The sequence below is a fragment of the Passer domesticus genome, chromosome 4 (assembly GCF_036417665.1).
Source record: "Passer domesticus isolate bPasDom1 chromosome 4, bPasDom1.hap1, whole genome shotgun sequence".
Classification (NCBI taxonomy): domain Eukaryota; kingdom Metazoa; phylum Chordata; class Aves; order Passeriformes; family Passeridae; genus Passer; species Passer domesticus.
This window is the reverse complement of record NC_087477.1, coordinates 67,904,508-67,930,212: the sequence shown is the minus strand read 5'-3', so window position 1 is coordinate 67,930,212 and position 25,705 is coordinate 67,904,508. Positions and strand designations below refer to the sequence as shown.

The window sequence follows — 25,705 nt, the reverse complement described above, 5'->3', positions numbered from 1 at the left end:
CCAGTAAATATTGACTTACAGTCTGTTAATACTGAGTGTAAGCAAATAAAAAAATTGCCTGAAGCTTCAGGAGGAATATCCTGGTTGAGAAGTCACCTCCCAGTTTCTCCATCAGCGGGAAGCCAGACTATGCTGGAAACAGGGCTGTGAGGATCACAAGAAACTGCTGCTGGAGGCTCTGAGCATCTACACAACACAAGAAATACCTCAAACATCAAACCTTTCTCTTTTTCAGCTTGCTTTTCCCAGCATAATCACAGAAAATAAAATTGGAAGGTTTACATTGTCTCCTCCTGCAGGGAGGATGAGAGAGTCTGACGTGCATGGACTGGGAGTATAGAGATCATGTACCCAAGACCTGGAGGGGAGCAGCCCTCTGAGCAGCTGGCAACAAGGCCAGTGCCTCTCACCAGTGTCTAGAATAGGTAGGATGAGACAAATGCTGTCTGAAGGACATGCCTTTACAATGAATTTCTTAGGTTTACACATGACAAAAGCTATTCCAAGAGCCTGAGAGGAAAAAAAGTGATTTGAGAGATGGAAGTCTGACAGAATTATACTCATGTATTATGTGCAGATCTATAAAAAATGTTTGGAAATTCACACATAATTGATCACTGCTCGTATTTTCTGAAGCTATAGCAGTCTTAGAATCTTAGTCATATCATTTCATGTAATTAATTTGGCTAGCTGGCAAGCCAGCCCCCAGTCTTTTGTTTATTGTCAGCTATTCTTTAGCAAATAAGATCTTAAAGAAATAGGACAATAGCATGGCTCATTTTTAGGTTGATTTTTTTCCCCAGAAACAAGGTATAAGAAACATGAATAGGTGAAGAACTGAAACACTCATCTCTGTAGTGCTGTATGTGTACATATTTTAATAGAAAAAACAATGGTTTGTCTCTCAGCATGCCATCCTCATGTTCTGTTGCTGTTCACTGCACACACATTCCTCAGAATATCTTGAGTTCATCAGATGTGAGTTTGGCTACATGGGGAGAGAAAAAAGTTCTATTGAAATACATCATGTGCAGCAGGCTTCACACATAGTTTTCACAAAGTCTCCAGCTTCTGCTGACATGGCTCTGATTTTGACATGATAGGTCAGTCTAGTTCAAAAGCTGGAACTCATTATAGCAATCCTTTACAGTAAATATGTGGGAAAAATTAACTATAATGGAATACAAATATTTTTGAGCAACTGTTAAATGCTGGGGTTGGGCCAAATGGACAGTTGGCCTGGGGCACCAGATTTTTCATAGGCACACGTATTGTTAATGAGCACTTAGTCCATCTATCTGTTACCTTCAATCACTCATGGGTGCCTTCATTCTGCCTCCAGGACGTCTGAGCCGAGATGTCTCGCCCCAGCCTGGCAGCAGGAAGCCTTGATGTAGCCTCGAAGATGAGAGGAGGCAGCTGCAGAAGAATGAATGCATGAAACTGGAGAGTGATGCAGACAGAAGAGGAATAGGCATGTAACCATCTTGTGGGTTTCTGTTGTTTTGTCTTGGTCAAATAACAGTCTGCCCTCTGTATGTGGGAGGATGTGGGATGTGGTCCCAAAAGGCTGCTTTGGATGTAAAAGGACAAGGTGACAGAAGGGTTTGTTCACAATGCATATTGAAAACTCTTGTTATTTTCTTTCTTCCTCCTGCTGTTCATCTACTTCTAGGCTTTTGCATCATGGCTCCCCTCAAAATTACTTGCAATTTCTGTCTTCTTTTAAAACATTTAAAAAACTTTATTTACTTTTATTAGTGCTCTCAGTTGAAGTGACATAGTTTGCACAAATGTCAGTTGTCAAAAACTAAATAAATTGTATTTGATGATCTACTCAGTTTTCTGATAACAAGCAATGTTTTTCAGTGAAAACTGAAGACAAAATATAAACAACAACTCTGGGCCTTGCCTAGGTAGGACAACTTCTTACACATTTTGATATTGTGCCCCTTACAGCAACATTCTATATGGAAAAGACTGGCAAACATTAAACCAAGCTCTTAATAAACCAGCAAGAACACAGCCAATTTAGAAGCACACAGTATCATACAAGTGACCCATTCTGACCTTCTACAACTTTGTTTTCAATTGAAACAATCACCAGTTCAAGCACTCAATCGAGTGCCTCCCCATTCAGTTAAGCATTTCCTCAGGGGAAGAAAACACCCAAACCCACAACAAAAACTCCCATTAAAAACTGCACACATGTTCCTATATTTTAACTACCCATTACTACCTAATAACTACTTTATTATTATTCAGTCAAACTTTAAACACACAACCATGTGCAAAGAATCTGCAAGAGGCAACTTGAGAATTCAGGTGTTTGCCCGGATCCCCAAGAATAATTGTATAGGTGAAAAACTGAGAGGACACTGAGTTCCAAATAAAACCTGTGTGCACTGTATGGCATATGACAAGTAATTATTTGACTATTTTTTTTTAAGGATGAAAAAAGGATTATTTTGCAATGCACAGTAATGACCAAATAATCACCAGCAGTGATTATCCTGTTTTTGTTCTCATATAGGAATAGTTTCCTCAATCAACTTCTTTCACACAAATAAAGAGCTCAATAAAGAAACTCTAATGGTCAATTTAAAACACTGATCATTTTGATCCATTACAGATTTCCGATTGGGGTTCAAAGGAAATATCAAGTTTTTTTAATTATTTAGTTAGAGCAGTACAAAAATGCATTTTAGATAAAAAATCCCAGAAGGAATGCAGGGAACCTCAAATTTTAGAAAAAGAAGCAACTCCCTAGGATTCGCTAGCATTGTCATAGATAAATACATTGTGAAGCAGTGTTTTTAATCTGGGCTGCATATTTGGCATGTGTGTCTCATTTGCAACATATACTAGGATGCTGGAAATTACCTGAGGATGTGAATTTCAATTACTATTGTATAAGATTTAGTAATCTCATATATCTCCAGATTTAGTACCTTGTACACTTGTCTAGAGGAAATGATGCTCAGATATAGGATAAAGTTTAAAGAGCAGCAGTTGTGATGCAACAAACGATATATGATTCTCCTCCCTCAATCTCTCTAGTTTCCACATTTCCTCTCTGGAAATTTGAGGTTTCTTTGACACAAAATAATCTTGATATGTCTATCACTTTCTGCTAAAAATATCTTCATGGAGTAAAAGAAGCAAAATTAGATAATAAATTAAATTTATTATGATGCCTTTACCAAGGGAAATGACCCTAAGTGCTGTTGGCACTTAATCACAGGCTCTTTTGGTTATGGTCTGTTGAATATTTGTCCTGATTTCTCTCACATAAAAGCTAAGACTTCTGCCACAAGTCTCTGGGCACTGAAATTCTTAAATGTCCTACTTGTATTGCCTTGCACAATTCACTATTTTATTCTGCTTTCTCCATAAAATATGAGCTTTCTATCTTTCTATCCACATCAGCCATATTTATTGGATACTTTTTGACAAAGCATCCATTTTTATCTCTCCCTCCTTCCTTCCTTTGTTTACTAAGTTAGGCCATGCAGCCCAGTAAAGGTGTGAACACCAAATTGCTTTCATTTGCTGGCTCCCAATTAAGCCTGCAGCTGCTGCACTTGAGAATAATAGCCATCCAGGAAGGCTCTGATAAAGGGAAATCAGGGAGAGGTAGAAGTATCCTTACTGCAGCAGTCCTCATGGATGACCTGTTTTAAGGAGTCATTGGGAGCTGGCATTGATCTATTGTGGAATAGAAAGCTGAGTGGCTAATGAAGGCATTAGTGGCAGAACATGCAAGACAAAGGTTTGGTCTTCAGTGTTTTGACACAAGGTGCAGGAGCAATGAACCTTGTGTTTCAGCTACACCTTTTGAGAGCTGTATTTTATTTTCCTAGATGTATTGAGTAAAGTGAGGAAATAGATGAATGACAAACCAAAAGTAATACCATTTTGAAGGAATATTTGTGTGAATACAATGCAGTAAAAATTGAATTAGCTGTGAGTCCCTGCTGAGTTGTATGAAATAGCTGTTAAAGCTAATTCTCATTGTAACACATAATGGTATTATCGATTTACTGGATACATGGCTAATGAGTGTAATTTTTCAGACTCCTTGAATACAGTAAATCCTGTTTACTCTTTTAGTGCAAACCTGCCTGCTGCCTGTAACCCAGCTTCTCTTTTATTGTATCTTCATTGTTCATTCAAATAGGCCTACTCACATTCCTTCACTGCTAGGACTTGATAACATATTCTGTGGGAGCACCTGCGTGACCTTTTTATTACATCTCTGTTATCCTTTGTGACAGTCCAGTGGGAAATTCAGGAGAAACTAACAGCTGAATGGCAGGGGAGAATTAACCCCTTCAGGGACTGTACTTCACGGAACCATTAAGACACTACATCATGATAGCATGAAGAATGGGTCAGGGTCAACTAGAAAGGTCATTATGAGGCTTTAAAGCCCTGAAACTGTAAGGAAAGAGCTTTGACAGAATGGAAGAAGTTCAACAGTAAAGCACGAAAAGGAATCAAGGACACTTTAAAATTTTTGGCACAAAATAAGACTCAAAGGCAAAGCGGCTTTGGATTTTGAAAGGGCATTGCCTGCCTTGTGGCCATTCTCATAGTGAGCAAGGAGTAGAGATTTTTCCTGACACAAAGATTTTTCCTTTACCCTGATTGAGGGTAAATTTAATTTTGACCATATTTTTGCTTTCATTCCCAAGGGTTTTAGACTCTTTGTAATTAGGAGGGGCATTATTAGTGAATTCCAAATTCCTTTTTAGACTATATATTTCCTTGTGATTCAACTACCATCCTACCATTTCCCAGGGCAAATATGTTTCAAAACCAATAAAGCAGACATTCACTGTGTATTTATTCATATCTTTATGGTACCAGTATATGGCTATCCTCTCCCATATACAAAAAAAAAAAAAACCCGATAATGAAAAATTGTGTTAAAATTTTACATTATTTTAAAAATGTCAGGTGTCTTTCTTCCTATATGATTTTTGTGCCTTTGTAGGAGTTTGTTGGAATCTGCCATGAGCTCTGGGTAGGAGAGATCATGGGATCTCCTTTTCACTTTTTTTCCAGGTTTATTTTGCAAAGGGATAAAGAGTGTTACAAACTAGAGTTCTTAAAATTTTCTATTTGTATCCAAAGGCATGACAATGTTTTATGTTTGAATAAACCTGTTTTATTCCAAATGCCTGCTTTTGATCTGGCCATTGCCTCTCACTGCCCTTCCTCAATGGTGGTGTCCTTCACCACAGCGCCCACACACCATATCTTGACATTTTTAATTCTACAAAATACTCAAGAAACAAAGAAAATTAAAATACTCAGGACACTTTACATACTTTCTTCCATCTGCTCCAAAACATTTCTAATGGTTAAAGGTTCAGATGCCCTCTGTCTCTTCAGCAATCACAACTCAGACTGAATGCCTGTTTTCCTTTATTCAAATATGCTTTGGTCCTTAAATACAAAATTAAAATAATAGAAAAATAAGCACAGTTTTAAAATCCTATTTCTGCTACCCATGACTAACCCTTTAAAAAATTAATAAAATGTGTTTGGTATCAATAGAGAATTTTATAGGATAAACTAAAAATTATTTTAAAAATAGAATCTATTTCAGCACTTTAAAAATCCCTACTTAAATATTCCATTAAATTTTCTTGCATGCACTCTGTCCTCCCTTTTCCAGTTAGGTCATAGTATCAGTTTTAATTACCTTTCATAAGCATGTGAATACATTTTTAGCTGATGTCATTTTAAATTCCATGCATATTTTCTATCATATATACAATTACAGAGGAAATATGACAAGTTCTGTATTCCAACTTATCTAAAATCCAAAGGTCATATATCTTATTTTTTGAAAGGCTTTTTCATTCTGAACTTCTGCAATGACATCCAAACCCCATTTCTATATTAGTGCATGATAATCACCAGTCAGAATAGTAATGGTAATAGAAAAACATATTTATCTACTGTATGAAGTATCTTATTCTTGGAAAAGTACTATGAAGATGTAAGGTTCACTTTGCATGAAAATCCCTAGAATTTCCATGCAGATATTGTGAGCACATGGATTCAACCATTTCCTTTCTCTTACCAAAGTTGCACAGTAAGGAGACTATTTCTTTTTCCCTACTTTAAGAAGTTGGTGTAACAAGATAACAGTAAAACACAGTGTCCAAGTACAAATCTCCTAACAGAAGATACTGAATGCTCCATCAATCAGTAAGGGGGTTTAACTGTCAGAGAGGTCCCTCTGTGGACCTTTTGTTCTGCTTGGATTTTATTTCTGTCCATATTCCTCTCATCTACCACATTCCTACAGGCAACGACTCTTACAAATTTATCATCGAATAAAGCAACCATGAAGCTCTCTTCCAAGGGTATTAGTCAACTGAAATAAAAAATGAACTTCTGATCTGTTTAAGCCAAACCCTTCTTCTGGGGTTGTGAATATAAATTTTATATACATACCACTACTGCAATAAACTGTCAACTTTGACTCCAGTCAAAAGTGCATTAATAGATCTAGACTTACAATGTGTTTTTCCCTTAAAAGCTATTCACACCCTGGGCTTGCTTTGACACTAATTAAAGATTACAAAATGTTTGATATCTACTTCTGTTTGACCAGATCATTAAAAGTATTAATAACAATATAAATAAAAACTAGAAAAATAATGAAGTTCTTCATCAATTGTGGCCCTCCATGAGAGTACTTACAGTTATCTATGCAGATTAGAAGGTAATAATCACTTACAGGGTTTTTTTTTTTTTGCTTACTTATGTCTTATACCCAATTTTCTGATTGGGTATAAGCAATAAGTATAAGCTAGGTATAAGCAATACTTTTCTAGTTAAAATGCTAAGCACAAAAGTATCAATTAATTTCAATACATTTATCTGCTTTTAAATGAGTCTGTTTTTCTTTCTTTTTTTTTTTTTCTCCTTAGCTTTTCCATGAGAGACCAGGGTGGGGGGAAATAAAAGAAAAAAAAAAGAAAACCAACTATCTCATGAGAAAATTGAAGTCATTAAAGAGAAACAAGTTCTACTTCTCAGGAATGTTTTCCATTTCATAGAATATAGACAGATTGTGCATGTGTCCTGTCTTTAAGGAAGAGTAAGAAGAAGGAACACCACCCCTAACCTGCCCTCAAATCTGCCTTGCCCTGTGCTCAGGTGACAGCCCCTGGAGGCACAGGCTCTCGTGCCCTGAGCAGTGGGGTGGGCAGGTGAGTGACACCACTGTGAGAGGTGATGGAGAACATTCCCTGAGGAGCTGGTGCTCCCTTCTTGTGCATGTTTGTGCTGTGCAGGGCAGGAGGGCCCCCACTGCCTCCTCCACCGTGCTCCAGAGCACATCCAGAACCTGTGGCTGAGCTTGGGCTGGCACCCAGGTGTGTTTGGTATAGGACAAGTCTAGAGTCAAGTGTATGACTTTGGTTAGAATATTGGGTTTTATTTTTTATCTATATATAAACCTACATAACCCCACTTTCTAAGACACTTTTACCTTGATCATCATAAGGGTATTCAAAGATCAAAAATGCAAGTATCCAAAAATGTTTCACACTGGTTTGACCATTCCATAACAAAATTCATTCACATTAGAAGTCATACATTTCTCTGAAACCACCAAATAATTTGTCCAATACTTTTAGAGAGAAAAAAGAAACCCTTTTGAAAGAATATTAATTTTAATTCTTCCAATCCTGACAACTACAGCTTGCTCTGTAGTTATAATTTACCAGACAAAAAACCAGAAGGTAATTTTTCTGTGATAAAAATGAGCAGTGAAATCAGAAAATACACCAATTTATGTTTTATTAAAAAGCTGAAACACATAGTTTCAGCTATGATACCAGCTAGGAGTCATCTCCTTGATGGAATTGCTCAATGTAAATAAATAGCATATCTACAATCACTGCCTAAGAAACAAGAAAACTTAGTACCAACAAGAATTATTTTTGATTCATTTTTTAAGTCACTAGAATAATTAAAAATAACTTAAAAAACCCCAACCCAAAACCTAACATAATTCAAAACCAGAGACTGCTTTTGCTAAAACTTTGCTCACTTGATAGGAAAATTTATAGGAAAAAAACCCCCATTGATAGGGGGGAAAAAAGAGCAATAAAAATATGTTCATACAGATGAAAAGAATAGAATAGAATGGGTACTGATTTATAGGTAATTAAGTAAAGTAGTTTAAGCACAATAAGAGCAAGACAAATTTTAAATTGAAAGAACTATTTATGGATGGAAAGGGGACATTTCATCAGATACAGAGAAGCAGAAGAATGGAAATTTTTTTTTTCTTACATACTTTAGAAGTAGCAAGTTCAAATATGAGTATCAAATGAAGGGAGAATATCTTTTCAGCCCACCAGTCATAGGGAAGGAACAAACCCTGTTAACACAAGTAGAAAGGAAATAAGGATGTTAAATACTTTACACTGGAATCTCACTGAAGAGGTAGCTGGAATTTAATTTCCTCCTCAAGGCGGTTCATAATTTTTAAAATAACATATATGAGAAGCAAGTTGGTTGCACTGACTTTTGTTGCAGATTTCTTTCATATTTTGAACAACATAACATGTGTTTGAAATTGGTATTTTTGTTATCAAGAGCTAGTACAAAAGATTTATAATATAGCAAATTTTCACCAAATCAGATTAGTATATGAGCCGTGCTTCGTGTTGTCCAGTCATGTAAGAGATGTGGAATGTAGGATTCCTTCTCAGCTAATTGTCCAGTTCTTTCACAGGTCAATAAAGAGCAAAGGGTACCTACAGGAAAGTAATTAATCATATCATCAAACAGGTGTCTATCCTCCCACTGATAGCTATTTACAGTTTGACTGCATGTCTTTGAAAGTTAGAACATCCTGATCTATTTAGGTTAAAATAATTACTTCTGTGTTTTTGATAGAGGATTGTTTATTACTCAAAATTATGCTATTAGTGGCTGTCATAAAGAACAGAAAAATAAATGTAGAATTATTCACAATGAGTTATTAACATTCTTGTTTTTAATAAAAAATGTTTATGTATAGGCAACATTTAGTTACATATCCTAAGAGTGAAGTTTAAAAGCCATTCTAAATTTTCTTTCAGTAGATAATCTGAAAACAAATTAGAATTATAAAGTGCAGAGCAATTGACCTTCTTAGATATTATATACATCACTTATAAAGCTAATTGCATTTTAATTGGGTTTTAGTAAATGGACAGTTTTGCAATGAGATATTAGATTTTAAACACTTTTGATTTTAATGAGTGTTAATTTTCCTGGTGATTTGCTTCAGCATAGAAGTATCATGACTGAGTTAATTCTGCCTGAAGCTATTCTACATTTAAGGTCATAAATGTTGACAAGTAGTATGGATAATAATGAAAAAATTATTAAAAAAAAAAAAACAAAGCCAAACCAAAACTAGGGAAGTTCAGCTCAAAAGGAGAAAAAAAAAAACCTGAATAAAAATGCCCAGTATATAATGGCTCTGCAAATGTTAGGAAAGGCATTGTGAGCTGCAAATTTTCATGTATTTTGGAGTAAATTTTAGCAAGGTTTGACCTTTTTCTCTAATTATAGTCTCAACACAATACCGGATTAAACCTGAATGTTTGAAATAGAAACATTCTATGATAGAAACATTCTAGAAGATAGTTTTCTTTTTTCCCTCAGGTTCCCTTCCCATTGTATGACAGTCTCTTAATCATATGCAGGACACACAAATAGTTCTATTGAGATACCTTGAAAAATGATATATTTTTCTAGTGCATATAGATTTAGCATCACTATTTAGAAACATTCTTACATCTTCTATTCACTTTCTTGCGAGCTCTTCCTACCTGCAACATGGTGTCTTCATCAGCTGTTAGCTGTGCTCCATGTGTGTGCTTTACAAAATCTCCTTGAGCCCTGACCCTTCCTTCCAGGGAGGGACACCTGTTGCTTGGCCTCTGATCACGACAGCTGGAGTCAGATAAAATGGATTATTGAGTACCCTGGAATACAACCCTGACAGGCTGGCTGGTGAGGGCTTTTCATCTTGGGTTAAGCATCACTGATATTTTTTCCCAAACACTTTCTGTCAAAGTGTAGCTGCAGTATCTCTCAGGACAAAGCCCAAGTTCCTCTTTCATTCATAATTTTTATTGTTTGCCTAACTATATATGGTCTGGCTGCATGTGGCAGTCTGTTACACTGCTAGCTGCTGCCAAGTAATTTGGTTGAGGCAAAATCAGCTTTTTTAATATATTAACTTGTCTCATCCTCAGGTGTCACAATCAGGGGCTCTCAGCACCAATAGAGGTAACAGTTACTGTTCCTCTTTATTGCAGCAATTTTACATGGTTTTCCAATAGGGTCAATGTTAACCTTACAGAGTAGGGTTCAAAAATGTCTTATTATAATAAAATAATAATTAAATAATACTATAATCAGATACGTCATACATTTTATATATGTGTACATATACATATATATGATTAGGCTTTTCTGGGCATAGGTGAGTAAAATGGAAAGAATTATAAAAGAAATTGTATACTACTGTGATGGTAATCTAAAATAATTTCCTCCCAAATTAGTATAATCTATGAATTCCATTAGCACATTGCTTATTCTTTTCTTATTAATGCAAAAAAATTAATAGATTAATAAAGTTATATCTGATAGGATTTTGCAAGTGAGAGCAAATATATCACAAACTGTGAGAGGCAAAATAGGGATTTGATGTAAAATAGATATTTGCCTTGTATGCTTGAGGTTAGACTTCAGTCCATAATCTTTTGATATGATCAAAATACCTCCACCAAAAATGTGGCTGGACTCAACACTTCAAACATTTTCATTCTATATGTAACAGCAATTTTGAACTCTACTGCATTTTAGGGTATTCAAGGAATGTTTTACATAATAAAAAAAAATCAACACATAGACACCATTTAATTCCTTATGCATCTTGCCTGTAATAGTAAATCTGAAGCTACTATTTAAAGAGGACAAAAGTACTTTTTAGGGGGTAGGGAGTTTCTATAGCCATTTCAGTTTTTATATTTATAGATCAACCCTTAATCTTTCATCTACATATATTTCTACTAAATCATATTTGGATAATTAGTAATAGTTGTACTGAAAAAGTTTTAAAATAAACTTATGCCAAATAAAACATCTAGAAATTCAGAATAGCAATGATCATAGTTTGAGTTACAAAGGGAAATTTTAACTAAAATGTAGAAGGGTTCAATTATTGTGCAACTATGGTGGTTATCCTACATAATGACCCAAAAGACCACTGAAAAGTGCTTGCTCATTTAAGTAACTTGTTCAACTCATATAAAAATCAAATAATCAACAGCTCCAGATGTGCAGCTAATATACAGATATATTTGTATGAAAAACTGAGCACTGGAAATGTGTCTGCAATGAAGTCCTTATGTATGCTTCTGGTAAGCAAAGACTAAATAGCTGACATTAAAGCAATGGCAAACCACCTTTTAACTTTCTGAAACTCAGCCCTAATATACTTACCTGTGTAAGGAAGCACCAGACACTTCTAATAACACTTTGACAACTAACAGAACCTAACAGGTAGTATGCACTAAGTGCTTCCAAAATCAGAAGGCACAGTGAAAGTTGAGAGGATTTAAATTTTTTTTTTTGTATGATTAGTCAACTAAGATGAGATGTTTTCCTGGAGGAGGGGGAATTCTTTTCATTATTCCAGGTGGATAACTTGACTCTTTTTTTTTTTTGTATTTAAAAAAAAGAAATGGTCCCAAGCAGAGTACTCTCTTTCAGATAATTTCTGCTAGAACATCTGGACTATGGGTCAGTACAAAGAACTATGCAAAACATCAACACTACTGGATCACATGTTCCTTGAGGTATACTTGGACCCGAACATGGGACTGTACTGAGAATTCCTCAACAGAACACCTTGAATCTAGAGGTTTTTATTAAAATATCGTTGGTCTACATACAAGAACACCAACACACACTAAGCCATTGCCTCCAGGGAAGCTGCCAAAAATATGAGTATATGTCTGGGAAAGGGATCCACAGGACTTGAGACCTGAGCACTATCTCGAGGGAAAACTCAAATGGCTAGAAGATCAGATTTATGGAGAGCCTTCAGTTGAACAGAAGTGCACTGAAATTTCCTTAGGTTTTCTTTGTGGAGAATACTTTCGCTCTACCCTAGCTGAAATGAGGACAACTGCTCAGATGTTATATGTTAGAAAATCTGTTTTTTCTAGTTATCACCTTGTATTTGTAACTGAAGTGCAATTATCTTTTGTTAATTGTAAAGCTCTTTTAGAAAAAGAAATAACATTATTTTTATTCAGCTTAATTTTTTCTCACCTCAGATTTACATGCAGATACAGGTATATGTTGGTCTGCAGCAAATTAAGAGGCAGTAACTTGATTAAAAATGTAACATGGTGGAAACATCCCAGTAACCACAAAAAGTCATGGAACTTTGACTGGAAAGATTAAGAAAAGTATTTTACTTTTAAACTTTCTGTAATACCTCAGTTGTGTAAATATTCAAATTTTAAACTTATTTTATTATGGGCAGATCCTCATCTGGTATAAATCAGTGTGGCTTCTTTGAATTTCAAAGAACTATGCTGGTTTACTCCAAGTAACTCCAGTCTGTCCCTTAATGTTTTTTTATATAATTCTTTCTCAGTTCCTTTCAATTTGTTATTTTCAGCTACAAGGGAAGCTGCATTCTGCGTGTTTTTAAGCTATTTTACCCATAGACAAATCTGTGCTGTCAAAACAGGCTTTTAGAAGTTGAACAAAATCCAGAAAATCCAAGCTATGTATAGTAAAAGTTGGCACCAGTTTATCTATAAATTCTTAACCATAAGAACAGCGATAAAATCTTGTAGAGATCTGAATTTTCAGGCTATCTTGTTTAGCTCAAGGGCAGTTGCTAATGTAGGTGATCTCACACCTCAGCTGCTAAGGATATAAAGACATCACATTTATGCTTTATATTTATTTGTTATGACATTGCCCTGAAGAAAACTAACATTACTGTTAAAAGAGTAATACATATCATGCAGTGAATGATAGCTTGCTCTGTCATGACAGAAGGTACAAAATTTGTGAAAAATCTGTTATCTTCAGACTTGGCTCCTTGATCCTCTAGTAAAAAATGTGTTCCATTTGTAACAAGTGTAATTAAAACCATACTGATTAATTCAAGACATAACCAAACATGCTAAATCCTGTGAATAATTTACATATCACTCTGTAGTCTGTTGCTTTATTCATTCTGCTTACTACTTGGAAAATTCAGCCTCATCTTCAGATGCAGAACTTAGATGGACCATGATAGATCCTGGTGAGTAAAAGCATTTTCAAAAGAGAGAGAGAAAAAATTAATGCAATTGCAAACATTCTTCATAGAATAATCTCAAAAGAGGCTGAACTTCAGGGCAGGATCCATAAGAAAGCTCTGCAGTGATACCAAAATTCTGCTTCTAGAGAAAGATGGGCTAGATTGCAATCTTCAACATGAATTACATACAGAGGAATGATCAAGTCCAGGTGAAAGTTAAGTATTTTCCAATAACTACTGCATGTAGCCTTCAGACCTTCATATGCTTTGTGGAGTGCAAGATGCAGATTTTTTTTTTCTCTAAATTCCCTATTCCAAAACAAACAGCTATGCTAAACAAATCCTCAGAACCACAGTTAATGAGGTTATGTCAACACCACTCTGCAATTTTTCTAGAGACTACAGTTCAATTAGGAAAAATTTACCCCAGCCTGACACCTAGTTCAAAGATAAATCAAAGCTTACTTAATTTGGAAGAGAAAAACTCTCTGACAATTTATCATTCACAGGAATGAAGGGAAAACATAAAATTAATGATGTTTCAGGATCTATTTTGCATATAACTGGATAACGAAGATCTTTTTAGAAAAAAAATCCTGTACAACTTCAGTGCAATCTTTCCTCTAGCTATTTGAGGCAACTGTACTAACTGCCTAGTAGATGGACATTGCCTAGGAAGTATCATTCCAAAAGCTTAAAAAAATTAATATGCTCTGCTTTGACTGCAGAAAGAAATATTATATCCCCTCCTGCAGCAATCCTTTTAAAAATGCCTTTCATGCAACCAAACATCAAGAAGATAACTGTCAGTCCTTGGGCTAGAAGCTCTACTTATATGATCATTTTGAGTGGAAGATGCAGATAGAGATGAGTGAAGAGTAGAACTCTGTTTCCCTTGTGTTTTGGAACGTGATGAGGGACAGATGTCTTATATGGTAGAAGAGATAAAAACTCAGGTTCTGTGAAAACCAACAGAGGGTTAGAAAAAATAAGGTGTTTAGATAAAGGAGAAGGGAATGAGAGGAAGCCAAGCACAGCAATGTGTCTCTTTCTCCCCTGTTACCCCTGCAATGCACAGTATCGATGCTGTGCAGCCTCCTTCTGTTTTTTGAAGAGTGGGTCTGACTCCCTCTGCATTCTTCTCATGCTATAAGTGTAGGGGGGCTAAGGGGTGGGGGTATTTTTTTAAGTATGGAATTCGTGCAAGGCTGACAGCAAGATTAATAGAGGGGACCATAAGGATTCCTGCTGAGCACTCTATTAAGCCAATAAGCACTGAACTAAGAAAAATTTGCACAATGGACCATAATGGCTTCTGAACAGATGTTCTGGTCTACCGTGTCCAAACCCTACTTTTGAAATAATTTCTAAAGTTGGCTCCTCCTTATAAGTAAGTTCTTCCAGTTTTCACTATATACCAAGTAAATATAGTAATTCAGCAGCTGGAGTTTTATTTTCCTTGTTATGAGCAGAAGTGATTTTTTCACCTTAATATTCTTACCCACATTCATATTAATTCTAGTCTTCATTTTTCTGCTGTACCTCATGTCTGTTCCTTTATGCATGCCCAGTTAGTCTTGTTTTCCTTCCTTGCCTATGTTTTACATCTTTTTCAGAATACTTGTTTTCCTTCAGTCTTGTTGCTCTTTCTTTTTCACTGTTCTTTCCTGATTTACAGCAGATCCTCTTACTCCCTCCCAACTTTGCCCTTACTCTATTTCTGCCTTCAGCTTAACCTCCTGTTCATGAGTCCATAAGCTCTAATTTATCTTCCACTCCAGTGCTTGTTTAAGTAAAATTTAAGAAATTTTTTTCTCCCCCACTCCAGTATTACAGAGCATGGGAGTTCTGGGGCCATTTAAAAGGCAGCTGGTCCCATTTTGTAAGGAAATGATGCACAGGTGCTGGGAATCATCCAGGGCTGATGGGTTTCCAGCCCCAAAAGTCATAGAAACTTATGTATATGTTTGTGACTGGGGAATGCTTTAAGTTTTTTTTTTCTTTCCTCTGGGAGAGAGAGGATTGAAGCAGCTTAGTAGTGATAAAGACAAGGACTGGGGATGGCAGTAGATAAGAGAGGCTCCCTTCCCATGACACAGTAGCACTATCTGAACATTGGGAAGTAGTTACCAGTCGCCATGGATCTTTTATAGTTAGATTACTGCCATATCTGAAGTTTGGCATTCAAGATGTCCATTTTCTAGCTGCATCAGCAAACCATGTCAATGACTGTCCTTGTTAAAAAATGGCAGCAAAGGAAGAAAGATCAAAATTCTTTGTAAGAATCAAAGGAACAATTAGACTAGAAGATTTACTTCTAAAAGGACATTTGAGGATTATCTTGATAGGTGATGACTATGTGTTCATCTACATATCTTGAAAATGGCTGTGGCAAGATAACCTAGAGGCATGAACACATCACTGAAGTTGTAGATATTAAATTGATGGTGTAGGTTCCAGATCCGATGTCAGAAGCTAAGTCTTTTTGTAAGAGAATTCCTGGTCAGGATGATGTAAGACTTTTAAGTATAACTCTTGGTTTCCTGTATGTATTAGGATTTTATCTTTTATATCATGTATGGCATGTGATATCTAATTATCTGTGGAAATGCAAATCTGAGGAGTGGATACTGACCTGGCTTCTGACCTGAAATCTGTTTCCAAAAATGTCAGGTGATGAACTAAGCCCACAGTTCTCTTCATTGTATTATATAACTAATTTGGAAGGTTCAGGCAGAGCTTGCATTTTTCTGGAAGCCACTATGAGTAGGCACTTTTGCCTGCATAGCATTTACTGCCCATCTGATATACTGAAGTTACAATATATCAGTGTGATCATGGAGGAACTGTAAAGCTCATCAGTCTCACCTTGTCTGAAACCCTGGCCCCAGTAATATAATTGTCTGCTATCATGAAAAGTGGCTGATTCCTTTTCTTATAAAATGACCAATAAGAATTCTAAACAGATGAATTATCACTGTTGAGGTATCCAGCTGTGATACAAACCCTGAGCTTTGAAAATACTTTTGCACGCTGCCCCGTTTTATATATGCATTTGTTTTTTTAACAACAAAAAAAATTTCTTAATTGTGTATTTTTGCTTGCATTACTTAACACAAATTCAGATGCAGGGTAATAAGATCTGAAGTGAGATTGCTAGTATATTCATGAATTCTGCAGCATCTCAGACTTATTATATCTCCTCCATAGAAGTTGCACATGCTTTTCTATTTTCTATTGCCAAGTTAAAATTTCAAAAATAAGTGCAAATCCTCATAAGAAGTGGATCTGCACCTACACATCAAAACCAGACAACAGACATTGCAATAGTGCTAATAAGTGTTTTTGACAGCACATACCAAAATTCAGCCCTTCAGTGTGAAGAGGCATTTCTCAGACTGTTCCTTAGATTTCTGCACTTGAGTGCCAAAAAAGAAAGCAGTATTTCAAGGCAGTATTTCAAAGTATTTTCTTTTCACAGCCACACATACACACTCATCTTACCCATTAGTTATTTCTCAGTGTTAAATGTGATGAATTATTTCACGTGAGAAAATTAAACCAAAAGCTGGTAACAATGGCAATGCTCCCCTGTCTCTCTTGTCCCTGGAGAGACAGGAGGAACTAGGCAAAGAGCTGCAAATTTATAAGAGTTCATTTGGGTGACTGAATAGATGCTCTTTAATCCCACCATGCTCCATATTTTCAATCAAAAAGCCAAGTGTCTAACAAAGGCTTTTGCCCTGAATAGAGGTATCCTGGAAATTGCCTGTTTCCTGTGGCAGCGGTGAGATTCCCAGCCACTTGAATTGTATGAGTCAGAGCTCTCAAACAGGTCTGTGTGTGACTGCCAGTGGCAGTGTGGCAGTGTTTTTCTTAGCAGCTGGGGCAGTTTAGAAGTTATAATGGAAAGATTTTCAATGACTTCCCAATTATATCTGAATATGCTTGGAGTTCTGCTTTGATGTTGCCAACATCGTATATGAAAGTATCTGAGTTTTCCAGATGTTTCCTCAATAAAGCAAAGCATTTTAGCTCTCAGTGACCAAATCTTCCCTTATATATTTAAAGCTGCTTTCCAACCACAAAGAAAAATCCTAGATGAATTAAATCAATAAAATTACAGTTATACAATTCTGTTATCTGTGTCCAAGCTGGGCTGAAGTTCACAGCACTAACAATCTATGTTTGTTAAGCTCAAACCTTTTCCTGGATGGGATCTCCACTGAAACCTGTTCTCTTTGTACCTCTTGGAAATGCAGATATGTTCATATGTTGGTGACTTCTAAAAGCAGTTTTCAGCTGAGGGGAAGATCCAATATTTTGCTGCAAGTACAATTCTAGCCTCCTAGTTATCACAACATTCATATTTCCTATTAAGTTATTTTATAAGTCTAAAACAATGAGGTGTTAAATACAGTTTTAGAAATAATGAAGATGTTTATACACAAAGTTCATGGATTCTGAATTGGATGCTGGATGCTCTTCAGAGATAAGAACAAATGTCTTCTGCAAAGAATATTTCAAAAAGTAATTGAGAGCAAAGAATTAATATAGCTCTTTAGTGCTTTTGTGTCTCAAGAATTCAGAATTTGAGAACTGATGTCATAAAATATCTGTTATTGAAAGAGAAGCAATGGTATTCACAGATTTCATCACTCACAAAGAAATTTCTAACCTTCTCTCGAAAAAGGGCCTTTTTAGTGCCTGGTAAATTGAAATTCCATCAACAAGATAATGACTTTAACACAATATTGAATTAAACTTGCATTACTACCAACTACAGATGGAACTTCATCTGTCGTAACAGCTACAATATTTAAGAAGGCTCAGTCATTCCACTGAAACTATTTAAGCAGCCTTTCTTTCATATATTTTATGTATGTCTTATGGTAACCACCAACCATAAAAAACTCTTAATGTCTGTATTTTCATCCTAATAGCAAAAGAAGGTAGTCAGTTTTCAAAATCATTTGAAATTGATAATTTACATGTTTATTCCTGTCACTGTTTTACAAAAAAAATTAAATACCTCTGCTGAGAAAATCTCAGTAAATTATTGCTATTAAAATAATAATATTCTTTTGATATTTAAATTAAATAATTTTCCAGCACATGTGGTATTATGCATTTATGAATGTTTAAAATATTAATAATTTTTTTTAAGATTTAAGGATGAATGTAGTGTTGCTGAGCCTGATTACAAAACATTCATTGATACCTCTGCTGGTCAGGATTTCACTTTAGTCTTCTGGGCTCTCTTCCAACACATTTTGGCCTATGATGCCCTTTGGGGATGGTCTTAAACTTCCTTCCAGCAACATTCAGCAGCAGTTACTGACAAAGCCACCTCCTTTGGAAATACAACAGGGAATTTATATTTGTGTATGCAATTGCATCCATTCCATCTGCAGATACAGTTGACAAATCAGCACTCTTTTTAATTTTTTTCTTGCAGATTTACACTCTGAACTTGTGCAGTTTAAGGTGGCAGTCATAGAACTAGGTAATCTATTCCTTGGGTAACTTAGAATGCACCATAAGTACCATCACAAACTTCAGACTTCAGACTGATACAGCAGGCACATTTTGGACTTTTCCTTTTTCGGATGAATAAACTCCCAATGTTAGGGAAGTTTTGGTTACTTCCTTTTAGAGGTAAGTAATTTCACTTGGGCTAAAAAACGAGGTTGAAAAATCAGTTGAGAATGGTCGACAGTTTTGTCCTTGACCAGAAGAGGTCAGCCTTGTGTGCGGCATAAAGTGACTCTGAGCCCCTTCACCCCCTTCTCTACTTCATTACAAATTAGGGGCTCTGGTATAAATGAAAGATATCGTATCCAACTTTTCTTGAATTTGGGGAAGTTTTGGAACCCAGGTGGGACAGAAGTTCCACACATCAATCCTTGGTTTTCTGAGCAATGTGGTTGTGCTGGTGGTTCAGATAATTTTCAATCTCTGCCATTGTCTGTAGATCTTCACTTGTTCCTTCCTGTGTCGAGATTTGCATAATATCTCCAGCTCATGTGGCTTTCAATGAAGAAAAATGTGTGTGAGATCAATTTTGATATGTTCACTGATACTTGGTGAAAGGTGAAAAATGAGTTTAAAGGTATAGATTTATTTTATTATTTTATATTAATTTATTTAAAGAATTGCTTTCAATCTTATAAAACATGTCTTTAAAACCAAAAAAAAAAATTATTATAAAACATTTTTCCTCCCCTTTTCTTAAGAATTTGAAATTTAAAAGATGTATTCTTATGGTACTGTACATTCCTCTACTCCCTAATTAGGTGCAGAGGTTTCTAATGCAAATTCAGTCCATCCTTCTTCTCTCTGGGCACAAAACTTTGACTTCTCACCTTAGATTTTTTTTTCCTTCTTTTCCTTCTTTAAAAGAAAAGAAGTGTCCTTTCACATATGTAACCAAGACCTGGAAGTCTGCCAGAATCTGTCTGACTCATCATTTTCAAAGGATGCTGTGAATGCTGGGAATCAAATTCTCGCTGTGAGACTGAAGGTAGACACTAGAGTGCCAAATTCCATTGCCACTTTACCATTTGAGCTCAAATAAGAAAGCAAAGCAAAAAGCAAAGCAGCTTGTTCAGTTGTTATCCTGCTACCAATCATCACAGAGCCAACATGGCTCTTTATACTAAGAATATGAATAATGTACAAAAGAATTTTAGAAAAATACCTTTAGGCTAGAAAACTGAGACTAATCATAATATTGTTTTTCATGAAAATAAGATTTGCTTTGAAGTATTTATGCTACTTCCTTACTATTCCCTTGGCCATATTTTGTTTTCATAATGTTTATTCAGTTAACTTAGGTTTTTTTATACTTGTCTGGTCTTAATACCTTCTCTTTTCCCCCTTTCTTTTGATTCATGCTTTTTCAGTTTTCTCAGGCTGATTTATCTCTGTCAAATATTGCTTCATAGTGCAAGGCGTCAGACATAAATCCATTACTTATGGTCTGTCTGTTGCTGCAGAAAAATGTTTCACATGGAGCTTGATTTTTTTCCCCAAATTTAAACATTATTATCCTTTTATGGAACATGAAGATTAATCATTAAATAGAACAAAAAATAACCTAAGTGTTCAATTTTAAAACCTATATGGTCCTAACTAAATATTTCCTTCCACAGAATTCAGGAGGAATTGCTACTGGGGATGTTTAAATATTCTAAGTCCAAGTCATAACCTTCAATCCCTATGTAAATCAAACCTGTGACTTCATGGACCCATCTTTCTTACATGCACCCATGTTTCTTACAATGGCTATGATGAGACCTTGGTTAATATTACTGTAATATATTTTGAATGTTGCAAAGAAAATATTAGTATCAGTGTATCAATGCAGACAATCAAAATCTACTGGAATCATAGTTATAGCTCATTAGATATATTTAGAAAAAAATATTTCCATCTCTCCTACTTGAATATGAACCAGGGATGGAAAATATCTAAGCAAAATTATTAGTGTTTAAATTTCTGTGTCTTGTGGCTACATATCTTGTGGTAAAGAACTTCTTGTCTCTATTTACTCAACTTATTTCTTAGATTTATACTGTCAGAGATAGCTCCCAAGTGGGACTGAGACTTTATGCTTTTAGTCACTCTTCTGACACACAAACACATATAAGCTTAAATCCTTGAAGTTGAGGACAAAATTCCTGTTCATCTTGGTAGGTTCAAGATTTCACCCCAGGCATCTTGGGAGGCAGCACTTGCACCTCTTAACATCACAACATTTTTTGACAGTCAGTAAAACAAGCACACTTTAAAGCTTGCTGGTTTTAAGCCACATTACTCATCACAAGTCTTTCTGTACAGATTGAAAATTCCTCCCCCATTTTTCTGAGTTTTTTTTTTTAATAAAGGGAAATTGGAGGTATCTGTACACTGAGTAAAAAATGGAAATGATATAGCATTCATCAAATTATTTCATTTAAGTCTATTGATATAATTGTTGTTGGAGTATATTAGAAACTGATTGAAATGTCAGACTGAAATTTGCAGTTAGCCAGAGTGAACTGTCTCAAGATCTTCTTACAATCACAGCATGTCCTTCCCTTCAAGTGTTGTAATTTGAAACTTGAATAATATTCATCCAAGGATTTGTATTTCCTTCAATTAAATGTATTTAATAAGAAGTTAAGTATGTAAATATAGCTTAGCTGTTGACTCAAAGCTGTGTATGTTAACAGTAGTACTTCTACATTTACACTTTTAGTTACTTAAAGGAGGAACTAGAACTGGAACTTTGTTACATATTTCCTACGGAATTTCTCTAAATCTCGAAATGTGCATGCACCGCCAGGTTAGAAAGTTAGCAAATTACTTATTCACCTTCTTTTGCTTAGTGTATGCACACATCTTTTATCACACAGAAAGCAATTAATTTATCAAACAAAAAAAGCCATTAACCTGAAAGAAAACATTCTGCTATCAACCATGGATCTGTGAATCGCATACATCACATCGGCCTGAGATGGGAATTTCTGCTGAATACGGGACAGTGTGAAAGAAACAAATACCCTTTGTAAAATTCATCATGTCCTTTACAGACTGAAAACTGAGCTCAACTTCTACTGAATTTAAATACACTAAATATTATTTTGCTTACCAGTAACATCAGGCATTTTTTGATTAATACTTAATTAAAACATTGATTTGCTAGTGTCAACATGCATTCAAAAAGCTAAATATGACAATATCATGTTTATGATATCATGCTCTCTCAAAAGAGCACTTGTCCCTCTCACTTTTCTTGATGTGATTTTATCAGGCAAATTCCTTTTAACTTTCTATCAGATTTTTGTAGGAATTATGTTGATATGAATAACCCTCTGGAAAATCAGGTAGACTTGTATTTCTTTTTTTTTTTCTTTTCCAATTAGGTTGATGTATGTTTATTATAACTTATTGCCCATTTTTAAATATAATAACAATTGTTCCACTTTTATGCAATTATTTTTCCCAACCCTGTGGTATACAGAAATTTGATGATCACAAACTACTTTTTCTCCTCAGGTTTGTAAAAAATATTACACAATGAGTACTGTTTGACAAAAAGAAAATATATACCTGAAATAGAATTGATAATCATACTGAAAAAAGTTGGTCATTAAGTATCTTGCTACCTGAGAAAAGCATTATGGACCCAATATTTGAATGAGAATTCAAGGTCACAGCACTTCAGTCTAAACAGAGTTGTTTGACAGAGAACCCTGGGAAAAAATTAAAATATATCTCCCTGCTTTATAAATGGGTCATTTACTCTATTCTTCCAGAAGTTCCAATGAATAAGGATCTTTAGTATTAACTGCTGAGATTCTGCTAACATCAGGTTTTCTGTAGACAATTCTGCTTGAGACAGAGCTCTAGCAGACATTGATTTCCATACTGCCTTTAGATACCCCTCACTTCTTTCTTCCTTCCTTGCATAGTCATCCCTAATCCTGGAATTTTTTTTTCAGAGGATGTTCAGATTTCTTCCTGATTTAAATAAGCATAAAATGCAACAGTTATAGTCAGAGGAGTGAGTTTTATTTGTTACCATTCAGCACAAATTAACCTGAATCACACAGTTTCTTGGCACACAAAAGTTTCTATACCTCCATGCCACATGGAGATATGTGGAGGAAGCTTTTGGAAAATACCATCCATAGATCAGTAAAAACAGACGTGAGGACTTGAAAGTCTAAATGTAGCTGACAGAATTTCCTTTTAATGTAAAGACTATTGCGAGGCATAATTAGAAGAACTATATCCTTCCTCATCAGGTAGAAAAACACCTGGTAAGAGGACGTGCTGCCAGCATCCACCCCACCCTTTCTTTGACAGGGTGTGTCCAGAGAGGGCAATTGTATGTCAAGCATGTTACAAGCTGGTTGATATTTTCAGAGACCTTGTGCATGCAGCATTACAGGTTCATCAGCCCTAACATATTAGGATTAGTTGCAAATATTTATGCAGTGGTGCCTCCCTACTCACTTCTGCCTCTTCAGTAGCAAATTTCAGCCAACCTCTGCTTCAGCAGCAGCTCTCCAGCAGAGGCTGAACTCCTGCAGGGCTCCTACCGCAGCCTGCAGACTGTTCTTGGGCACTCCAGAAGCTGGTTCCCAGTTTCAGATTTCCTTCTACCTTAAGTAACTAGCAACAACTGTCTGACCCTTTCCCCCAAACAGAAAGCAGTGCACTAGAAAAAACAATGCTTCTTCTCTAAATAAAATCCCAAACTCAAACCAAAACAAACAATCAAAAACACCAAAGCCCCAAACAACAACAACAAAACCCCAATAAAACAAAGAAACAAATACAAAAAACAAACAACCCAACAAAAAAAAAAAACAAAAACAAAAAAAAACCCCAAAACAAACAAACAAAAAAAACCCCACAAAAAACCCTATAGAAAACCCTCAAAAATCATCAAGGAAAATAATTAACTTTTGTCATGAAAAACATCTCCACAATAGGATTTATTTCTCTATTCTGAAAAAATATTGACATTTCTTTCCATGTCATGATAAATTTTAGATGTTTTTTTATGTTTTGTAGCATCAACACTCACCTGACTGGAGGGTTGATGAGCATGTGTGTATCTACATCTGGGTTATTTAAAAAAACCTCTTATTTTCAAGAGGGTCATGAATAACTGTCTTGCTCTTGTTTACTGTCCCTGCCTGTACCAGGTGATACTTCCTGGCATGAGCATGCATACTTTGAAGGGTAGCAACGTTCAATAGAGTTGAATGGAAGACAGAGAAAGGATGGGTGGATGTTAATTTTTAATATGTTAATATGTGACTGAGACATTAGTCCTGTGTGAAATAGTTACCTCGTATTATAGCTGTATTTTTGCCTTGACTGCAGAGCTGGCCTTTGGTCTTCTTTTAGGTACTGTTTTAAAACCAGTACATACAGCACAAATATACTTAAAAACTTTGTGATAAAGTGGGTATACTGAGAGAATAAAATTTTAAATAAAATCAGAATCTTTGGCCTATCAGAAATAGCATAAAATATATTTTTTGAAAAAATTCTATCCGAAGGACTGCCTCTATTTTTTGCTATACCTACAAAAAATAAACAACTGTGGAAAAAAGAATACCTAATCTGGAGACATCATACCAAAGCATGGGCACTGAAAAGATGTATTACTAATGTATCTAAGTTTGCAAAAAGATTAAAACAAAAATTATGTAATTAGTCAGAAACCAAGAAAAGGCAAATAAATGCAAAAAAAGAAGACACCATGCCAGTGAGACAGAAGACATTTTTTGGGAATGGCTGAATCTTGGGTACATGTTAGTTAGTAGGCAGATGAATATGTAAACACATTTGGAGATTCAGTTTTGCAACAACTTTTCTAAGTCTGCTACACTATACAACTTCTAATCAGGCTCTTATGACATTTTCCACTTAGTCCTTCTCCTCATTCAATGAACAGTATTTGATGAACTAGAGAAATCAAACACAAAATGTTAACGTTAATTTACTGATCTTTGTTGACAATTCGATTATTCTCCCACCACCAGAGCAAGCTTTTTGGCTGTTGATGAGCAATTTGATGCCAAATTTAGTATAGTCAAAATGACAACAGACACATTGACGAACAAGTCTGTAGTTATTCTGAAACTGCTGACCTAAGTAAAATGTAAGTGAACAGGGAGAAGGTACAAGATGTTAAAGAGTGTCTTATTTTGAAATCAATCTTCTGTAACTAAGATTACCTAAAATAATATTGATATATGAAACACCTGAAGTTGTATAGTGGTGTTTTTCAGAAGTATTGAGAAGGATTAGGCACCCAGATAGCAGTGAAACTAAATAATTGAATGGGGATTGGGAAGATAGGCTGTTGTGGATTAGTTTCCTTTCATGACTGCCACCAGGCTCTCCCAAAATAGACACACATAACAAAACCAGAACAGCCATTTGAATTAAACTCCAGACCTTCCTAAAAGGAAGTGCTATTGCCTCACTATTTATGCAGGCAGACTCTTTGTTAAGAAAATACATAAAGATGGAAATACATAGGAAAGTATGCACAATACATCCAAGAGGAAAATATGTGCCAGTTCTTTACTAATTGTTTATAGGGAGAGGCTTTTTTTTTACCTTCCTCCTGTAAACAGGAGGCAGGGAGGAAAGGGGGTCAGGCTGGGCGCTACAGAGGGGTAGTCAGCAGGCAGAGATGGAATAACTGCTCTGCACCCTCTTCTGTGCCCTCCCCTTGCAATACTGTAAGTGTAGTCAAATATGGAAAAATCAAAAGGAAAAGTGCTTGTCCGTGCTAAGACTTAGCTGCAGTGCAAGAGTTCAGGAGTG

General features: G+C 35.6%; 2 long non-coding RNA genes across 4 annotated transcripts in view; one reads left to right on the top strand and one right to left on the bottom strand.

The window, feature by feature from the left end:
* The window catches only part of LOC135299457 (uncharacterized), a 254,349-nt gene that overhangs the window by 189,076 nt on the left and 39,568 nt on the right, over positions 1-25,705 (top strand). The window contains exon 5 of the long non-coding RNA XR_010361437.1: positions 1,343-1,478. This is a non-coding gene — a long non-coding RNA (uncharacterized LOC135299457). The remainder of the gene's footprint in view (positions 1-1,342; positions 1,479-25,705) is intronic.
* On the bottom strand, positions 859-15,222 carry LOC135299458 (uncharacterized). Of its 3 annotated transcripts, none has more exons than XR_010361440.1 (5): positions 14,865-15,222; positions 9,858-9,981; positions 8,330-8,413; positions 1,306-1,419; positions 859-988 (listed from the first exon to the last, which is right to left on the bottom strand). It is a non-coding gene; the product is annotated as an uncharacterized LOC135299458 (long non-coding RNA). The 3 variants fall into 3 exon arrangements; XR_010361441.1 differs by lacking the exon at positions 14,865-15,222 and adding an exon at positions 11,539-11,670; XR_010361439.1 differs by lacking the exon at positions 14,865-15,222 and having other exon boundaries at positions 9,858-10,246.